Source organism: Micropterus dolomieu, linkage group LG11, assembly GCF_021292245.1.
Source record: "Micropterus dolomieu isolate WLL.071019.BEF.003 ecotype Adirondacks linkage group LG11, ASM2129224v1, whole genome shotgun sequence".
In the NCBI taxonomy this organism is placed as follows: Eukaryota; Metazoa; Chordata; class Actinopteri; order Centrarchiformes; family Centrarchidae; genus Micropterus; species Micropterus dolomieu.
Window position 1 is genome coordinate 18924885 of NC_060160.1, and position 8970 is coordinate 18933854.

Sequence of the window (8970 nt, forward strand, 5' to 3'; positions counted from 1 at the left end):
TCCAAATAAATTATATAGCAATACCTGTTTTTTCTTTTTTCCTACCCCATTATTCATCTTACGACCCTCAGATTTATCTTGTCTCCGCTGTATATAAAGTCCTTAATACAAGCTACACTTCAACCAGCTAAAATGCTGCTCATGTAGTGATGCATCACTATTAACAATCTAATAATGTAATTATATGAGGTACAAGGGCCATTTTTCTGCAGAACGAGTCATTTTACTTTTGATACTTTAAGTGCATTTTGCTGGTCACACATCTGTGCTTAGGTATCATTTTTAATGATTTCTTACTTAGAATTGAGAAGTACTTTTCCCACCAATGTCAGATGTCATATGTTTGAAATATACCACGGCTATGATTACCAGACATCTTTCATGGCCGTCAAATGCTGCTTAGCTGCATTCAACCTGACATGACCCACCTGTGTTTGTTAAGCTTTCCATTATTTCCTACCACCTATATATCACCTTCAGTATCATAGGAGGTACATCATGTAACCCTCCTAACATTCTTCCTCCTAAGTGATTTTCCTTATTTTGGGAAAACCGAAACCACCCAGTGCTCAACATTTATCCTTGCTGTAAGTATGGTATATAAATATTAGTTTAAGTGTGGGTTAGCAGCTTATCATTTTCATCCCCCCTCTTCCTTTAATCTCCCCTTCCTTGCCGCATGGGAGCGTTTCCTCAGTGAGTGGTCTTATTGCTCCACAGTCTACCTGCATACTTGCAGGAGCAGCACTGTGGCTGAACTCTGAGGGAGGTTGTTTTCATTGAGGTTAACACAGAGCAGGCTGAAGACATTCTGTACTGCAACAGGCCCTCTCTTCCCTCTCTATTTCTGTGCTCTGATACCGCAAGGACCCTAGGGGAGGAATGGGCCAACTAACCTCCCCTGTTTCCTAAAACATCAATGAAATGTGTCCATCTGAAAGGCTCCCTTTCACCCCGTGTCACCAGCTCTTTGCTCCACTTACCCCACAGCCCTCGCCCTGCCGGGTTTCACTCCATAAAAGAAAACAGAAAAGTGTACAGGCTGACAGTTTTTCAACTCCGAGGTTATTCATATTCTGCACGTACGCAGAGCCACAGAGTGACCTCCCACAAGGTTCTCACCGCTACTACCAGATACAGCTCAGCACTCTATCCAGAACCCCCTCTCCCATGCAAGAGGTTTGACATGCAAAATGCAGTCACTGTTTGGTAGATGACACACAGTGAGGTAGAATTACTTGGAGGCAGACAAATGCAGTTCTCCAGAAAATCTCTTCCCCTGTTCACTGCCATCATCTGCTGAGACACAGCGGAACATTGTGTGTGAGCATTGGCTGGAAATGGCCTCATGTTCTTATTCAGCCAGTCTTTCCTATAACACCGCCCTCAACACCAACACACTGACCACAGTTACACTCTAAATCCAAAATGTTGCAGACAAATAATATGTATGTCTGTAATTTTGCGTGCTCTTCAATCTGACCCAAAGCATCCAACATCAAAGCAGATCATTAATCATTCTGTTAAAAAAAAAGAGGAAGTTAGCATCCCAGTAAACACTTTTCTTTGAATAACAAGAACAAATAGCCTGCGAGGGAAAAAAAGAAGCTCATGCAAAGTAACTATGAATCAACATTTCTCCCAAAGAACACAGTGGACGGACAAAGGTGACATTTCCAACAAGTCAAATAACCGTGATTGCCTAGAGGTCAACGCATATTCAGTCTCTCCTTTCTCTATTTATTCAGTAGCATACTTATACTATAAGATTTTAGATAAGATATTTTGCCCCAGTTTATAGAAACACTCCCCCCTGCAGCCATCTGACTCCAAAAGCGAATTTTAATAAACTGATGCTACACATTTTAAAAGACTGTCATCCTGTCATCAGAGCCCTTTGCAATGTACAAAGAACTCATTTGTGTAAATAGTTGTAATTTGCATTCTGCTTCAGTGTAATATATTCCAGAGTATTTGACTGACGTTCCATTTGTTAGCCCAATTTTTTTTTTTCCCTTGTTTGAACAACTCTGTGAAATTATGTCATAGACATAAACACTGAGCAGGACTTATAAAAATGTTCCAGTTGACATTATAATCAATTCCTGCCACCTTTGAGTTTGGTATCCTGCTTCAGACTGTCAGAGTCCAACAATTAGTGACCCTTCACTCCATGTTTTGGAAAATAACCTCACGCAACCATCATAAAGACATGTGAAGTGACCCTTTTCAATAAACAATTACCCAACTCATTATTATAGGGCGGGACAGTTAGTGCTTGCTGTTTTGTCCGAGCTGGGGTTGTGTTTTGGAGCAGTGGCAAGGAGAGGACCTTTGATATAAAATAACACAGTGCAGTTCCATTTGCCACATTTTATTTCCATATAACAAACAATTATTTTCAAGAAGTGCAGGATGAAGTGATCCGTGTTCTTCAGAATGAGAACACAGCTAGCATGTGGTTTTTGTTTGTGGATGGGAGCTTACATTGCGGTCTGAAACAGTAACTTACATTAACTGTGTTTAAGTGGTCATTTTTATTTGATATGGAAACCAAGAGACTCTGTTAAATGGCAATGTTGGTAGCACTGTAGTGTAATGTTCACAGAGTGGAGTGAGACGTGAGAAGTTTGCACCTCTTCTCCTCTAGTCTGCTGTCTTCTGTCACTGACACATGCTGATATGGAGGCTGGGGTCGTGACAGGATTTCCGAAAGCGGAGAGGTGACTAAGAAAGCTAACAGACCGCATTTGCACCTTTCGCATTCCTCAGTGTCTAAACATCTGTGCTGCCCTACTTTCTGTTCCTCAAAACAACAGGACTTAGCAGGGTTTAAAAAGTACCTCTTTATATGCCAAACCTAGAAAACAAATCAGATTACTATAGTATTTCTCCTACAAATAGCTCATGATCTCTTTTATCTCATCATAAATCAGTTCTGGCAGACCCTCAGAGTGAATACCTGGTACTTTCCTGTAGGTCCAGCACCTTCAAGAGGCCATTAATTGCATGCAGCGTGCAGAGATAGCAGTGTCTACTCAGACGATAATGAACCACTGGCACCACTCTTGCGTAACCCAGACTGGAACCTCTTCAAGAGGCACACAAAAGTATCTCTGAGAAGCAGACCTATTTGATTTGTTGTGAAAAGGGAGGAAAGAAATCAGATTATTGGTCTGTGTATTTTTTCAAGTAACATGAGAACTTTGGAAATGCTCAGCGGACTGATATCCCATGCATGAGTGGGAGAGAGACTTTTCACTATTTTAAAACGTAATGACTTTAAGTTTTTGTACAGAACAAAAAAGATGAAACTCAAACTTAAAACATTCTCTAATGCACTTTCCTACACACAAGCACAAAAGAGGGCAGAAACAGATATATTCATATATTTGCATGAAACGTACTGATCTTTGATACTTGTTGTGCTTTGCTAAATTGTGGTTAGACATTTTCTATCCTTTGTGCTCTGTAGATAAAGAGATAACAAGAAAGGCACGGCGCATGCCAGACAAAGTCTCACTATGTCCCCTTGGCAAGACCCATGCACCATAGCTTATCATCAAATTAGATCCAGTGGACAAACTGGCAAACATCACAAAGTAAAACCGGTTGGACCAGAGAGCATGTTTCAACTGAAGGAGAAAACCAATAGACTTTTCTAAAAAAAGTGTTATGCTGTACAAGGGCATTTCCAGGCCGGTACGTATCTGGAGTCTCCCCTGGTTGCCTGGCAACTGCTCAAAGCTAAGTCATCGGACTCTCCGCTAGATAATGAATGAACCAAAATGTCTAATTTTGTACGAACTAGGGCTGGACAATATAGCCAAAAATGTTATCGCGATAAAAAGTTTGATATCTTTCAATATCAATAATTATCACAGTAAGTATCAAATCGTTATTTCTTTCATGTTTTAAGTTTGATTTTTGTCCCTGAAGTTGAAGAAACCTGATGGTTAATTGTGGTTCAAACTTTTCTTTATGGTCAACACTTGATGCCAAACAGTGAATCACTTCACAAATCTGAGGTAGAACATTCAAAACAATTATGATAAAATCTTATTCAACAAATATGCATGAGTAAAATTAAGGAAACATCTTTTTTCAGTCCTTTTTCTTCAACAAAATAAACATCTTAATAAAAAAAATGAAGTCCTAATTTGTGTATGACTCAAGTGAATAATGAATATTAAATATTCATTGAACATTTGTTATATTGTTATTGAAAACAATTATATCGCAATAATTATTAGTTATTGTTTTATTGTCCAGCCCTAGTAAGAATTGAACTGAATTCATTAGAATTAAAACTACAGTGACCGTTTGGGGTGTGGACGTTCATCTTCTAAAGATATTTTGATGTAAAAGACATGGTTTTGCTGCCAAACAGGAAGTAAAGTCCTATTTCAGTAGCAGTTGGTGTATTGGTATGACTTTCGTTTGTAAACTGTAGAATTAGCCACCAAAGACAGGGAGTTGAACCCCATCTCAGCAAACTGAGAGTCCGTCACCAGTTTCTTTTGCTTTGTGTGACTAAAATATTAGGAAAAGCAAAACAATTTAATCTTATATGTTATATGTTAGTAAATTACAACATTAATTTATATTTATTAATATACTATAATATTTAAGACTTACTCTAGGTAATTAGTGTGAATATATTTATTTAGTACATGTAAAATGGTTGCCATGATGTAGCCTAATTTTATTTATAATTTTGAAAAGAAATAAAGACTTAATTAATAACAATAATGTAATTACAACAAAATGAAAAAAAAATTAAGTAAATTTTTAGCATACTTCACAACTCTGTTGTAATTTAAATTTATTGTGGACAACTTGTCATCTATAAAATATTATTTATTATTATTGGATACGGCAATTTTTTCATTAGAGCATCCAAAAGCAACACTAAAGTCTGGCATTTTCTACTGTTTGAACAGGTTAGAACACTGCTGCAAGATGGCGGTGGCATCTACCCTATTTAAGTTACATTACTGATGCAGACTTTGCTACAGTGTAACATTTCCAGTATCTCTGGTCTCTCTTTCTTCATCTTAATTTTGCTACAATGGCTCAATCCCAATCTCCATCCTTAAGCCTAAACCCTGCACACTCACAGACTTAGTTGATGTCACCTGGTAAAAGCTGTGAGTGCGAGCTGCACTTGTGACATATCACGTTACCTTGACCACACCAAAACAGGTTACGTGAAATTGTAGGTTTGACTTTACATTCTTTACTTTCTTCACGGCCAAGGCTCTTAAAGGGCCAAGTGCCTGATTTAAACGTATTCCAGGCTCTTGCCTTACAGAGTGGACTAGAGGTCATTTTCAATTAATAAATGTGCTTGTTGTACTTTTAAATGTAAACTTCTTTTCTCTTGTACTTGCTCCTTCCATGTTTGTTTACCTTTCATTAACGCCTCCAAACTTCATCTTGTAACCCTGTGTTTAATGTCACAATGCTATGAACTGTGGGTTATTCCCTGGGCGAATTCCACAGAGATGCAGACTTACAGAAAGTGTTAATTTATGGCTCAAAAAGTCTGTGAGAGAGCCCTCAGGAACTTGACGATGGGACAGCCCTAAGCCCTCAGGAAACCTGGAACAGGCCTCAAAGTCTGTGAGTCTGTTAGTCCCTTCGGGTGGAGATTGGGATTGGGCCAATGTAATCTCCAGTCTCTCTGTGAGAGCAAGCTGTATGCTGTGAGAGCAACACATTAACGGTGTAATAGTAAATAGGGGCTGAAATGGTTAATCTTGTCCGAACAGCCTGAGTCAATGCCAGTCCAAGAGTCTGTGTCTGTGCCATCTGAATCTAATATGTAATATTTTATAATTGTTGGTAAGAGAGCAACATATTACCATCACTGACATCAAGGCCATTCGAGATGCAGTCTTTCATATCCATGGTTTAAGAGAATTAGCAGAAGAGTCAGGCACAATTGCCTTTGTGTAATAGTCATTACTCATTGTGGACAATGGTGAATGAGGAAAGAGTAATAACCCTGCATCTGTCATAATCTGCCTCAGTTTTATAGTGTGTGCAAAATTCTAGCTGACGCAGTGTGACCATCTCAAAATGTCACATGCTCCCATGTCAAACAAGCTACCCATAATTCAGCTCTCCGCTGTGGCAGAACCCCTCTCCTCACATCCCTCGCTTTCACGCCATCCCACTTCAAGCCCTCTTCTTGGCAATGCTTTGTGCCAGACCAAAACAATTTAGCAATAAGCTATTTGCGTTCATAGGGATTCATTTTCAGTTGTTTTTACATTCTCCTTTTGTAGTGGGCTCTGATTGCCTGTCAGAATTTCCCCACTCACTGAGAGAATAACTGGAGTTGGAGCTTGCTGTAGCTGACCACTCTGAAAATACCTTGCTCTGTTAAGGCTTGGAACAGTCTACACTTGAAACATGTCAGCTTGTTGACAGTGTGAGATGCTATATTTCAGTCCCTGTTATGATGAAGGACAATTTCACATAGTCTACATGTTGTGCCTATTTTGTGGGGGTTTATTTTCACTGAAATGAAAGTAGGAACTGCACAAACAATGGAAAGTGTATTTTAAGTGTATTTTAATGTTGGCACATTTAACTAAAATGACTTATAAATGTCAAACTGATCCACTTGCATTCATAGTAGGTTTTTGTTAAGGATGCTTTTCCAAAGGTTCGTTAATAATTTTAATTAATTAATTCAGAAACAACGATTTGATGATGCAGTCAGTACCTGGAGTTCACAGCTGTTCATGTGGACACACACCTACACAGAGACATGCTAAGACACTCTGTACCCTATGCTTTATTCAGCACTCATTAGCTTTATAACAGCACACAGGGTAACAGCAGTGCATAAGCAGTTCACCAGGAGAGGTCAACACTGGCTGTTTGTCTCTGTCTCTCTCTGAAGCTGCTCTCTCACTCTCTGAATCTGTTGATCATGTGGGTTTATTAGTGTTGATGGGCCAAAATATTATATAAACATTTGTTCTTGCAATGCATACTGTGGCTGAAACTGGAAATTAAGCATACCACTTTCATCAGCTACAGCCTGTTTGTTAGGGACACACACAGGCGTCACTAATATTCAGTTAGACAAGCATCCAACAGTTCCTAGAAAACAGATGTCGACAGGATGTCAGATGTGTGGGTGTGGGTGCCTTGACTCTGCAAGTTTCATCACACTGGCTGTCAGCTGGTTTGCAGGACGATACCTCTGGTGGACCCTTGTGTGGGACTCTACGCTGTAAACAGGCATCTGAGCGGGTGCAGGGGGCCACTGGGGACAGAGCGAGAGGTCCTGGAAGACGGCTTGAGCTGTAGCGGAGGTGCGGATCATAAAGAAAAACACAGCAGGGATGAGGGGTGCTTATGGAAATGCTGGGGCTAACACGAGGTTCCGGAGACACCGTTTACTCAGCCTGCCAGCATTAGAGGCTTGTTAGAGGTTCCTCTCCCCCTCCACTGAGAGGAGCCGAGCTCATTCCCACAGATGGGGTAAAACTGAGAGGACACAGAAGCCGATCGTGTTCAGACTGTTTATGCAAAGGCATTGCATCCACTCAGTATTGCAGAGAGGAATTAAGCTGAGATGTCAAAGTCATGGGTTGCCAAATTTTAGATGAGCAAAAACAGGGGGATTTTCTGCATACTGGTACATCACCTGCACTTGAATGGATACTTAGAGAAAGTTGTTAAGTTTACTGGAGTGTGAAGACATGCAATGTGACGGATGACAACAAATACATATTGCAGCATTAAATCTTTGGGTGATCTCACAGCATTATGTAAGACAGTGGTGCCCGAGCCAGACTTCTCAGACGAAGAGCAGAGGAGACTTTCAGGTGCATGCAGCTGAGCACGCAGCTCTCCTCTTTGCCTGCCATACTTGGAAACAGTTGGCTGAGCTTACGCAACTTGATTACCCCAATAGCAATCCGAAGAAAAGCTTTAAAAAGAGGTGGGGCAGTAAAAGGGTTTTGAATAATTCTAGCTTTCATGTTTACAATAAAACAAAATCATAAACAGTTTAAATCACTCTCCAGCATCAGTACAGTGGCTCCTGGTGATTACATAATTCAGTTTAGGCAGAGAAGGAGTTAACACATCTGCAGTGAGCTACCTCTGCCTGAACCATAGTGGCTGTGGGACCTCTTACACGGGGCTACGGCTCAGCTTTCAAATACAATTACATGTTTGTGCAAATAGTTCTCCCTTGCCCAAATTCTTACCCAGTAAAATCCCTTCAAATATCTGCTACTGACATCTTTAGATGATGATAAATGACTCTATTCGGAATCATAATAACCTGATGGAGGAGTAATTATGATTTTCCTCCGGTGATTGCCGAGTGTGAACCAGAAAACGGAAAAAGGAATAGTTAATGAAAATAAAAGCAGGGCATCTGGTCACAGTGAGAAACCTGTGCACCCAAGCACATTTACAAAGGAGTCCGGGAAGCTGCTTGACCAAGTGTGGGAATGACTGACAAGAAATTTATGATCAAAACTGCTTCACCGTGTGTTAGCTTTTATATGTGCAGTGAACAGTGTAGTCAGAAACAACACCTGGCAAGATGTTTTAGTCAGCAACTCTGTGTATCTAAAGAAGAAGTGTGCTCTCATCTGGTCGCAAGTGCAGTTTCACACAGGAGGTGTATAGCTCAAATCAGTGAATTGCCATTTGATGACTCAGAGGAAGGGGAAGCTCTGGTATGAATGACAGCCAGTGACTCAGAATGCTGCGCACGCACACAGGTGGCTTTGGTTTTGTCAACCAGTGCCTTTCCTGTGACTAGGACACACCACCATCCACATGCCAAGCTCCATCGCAGTAGGCAGAGCTAATTCTCCAAACTGAGATCACATAGCAGAGGAGAACCCATTAAGTGAGTCCTGGACTTTGGCTGACTCCCCAGCAGCATAGGCCCCTCACCATACCCCCCCCCCCCCCCCCCCCCCCCCC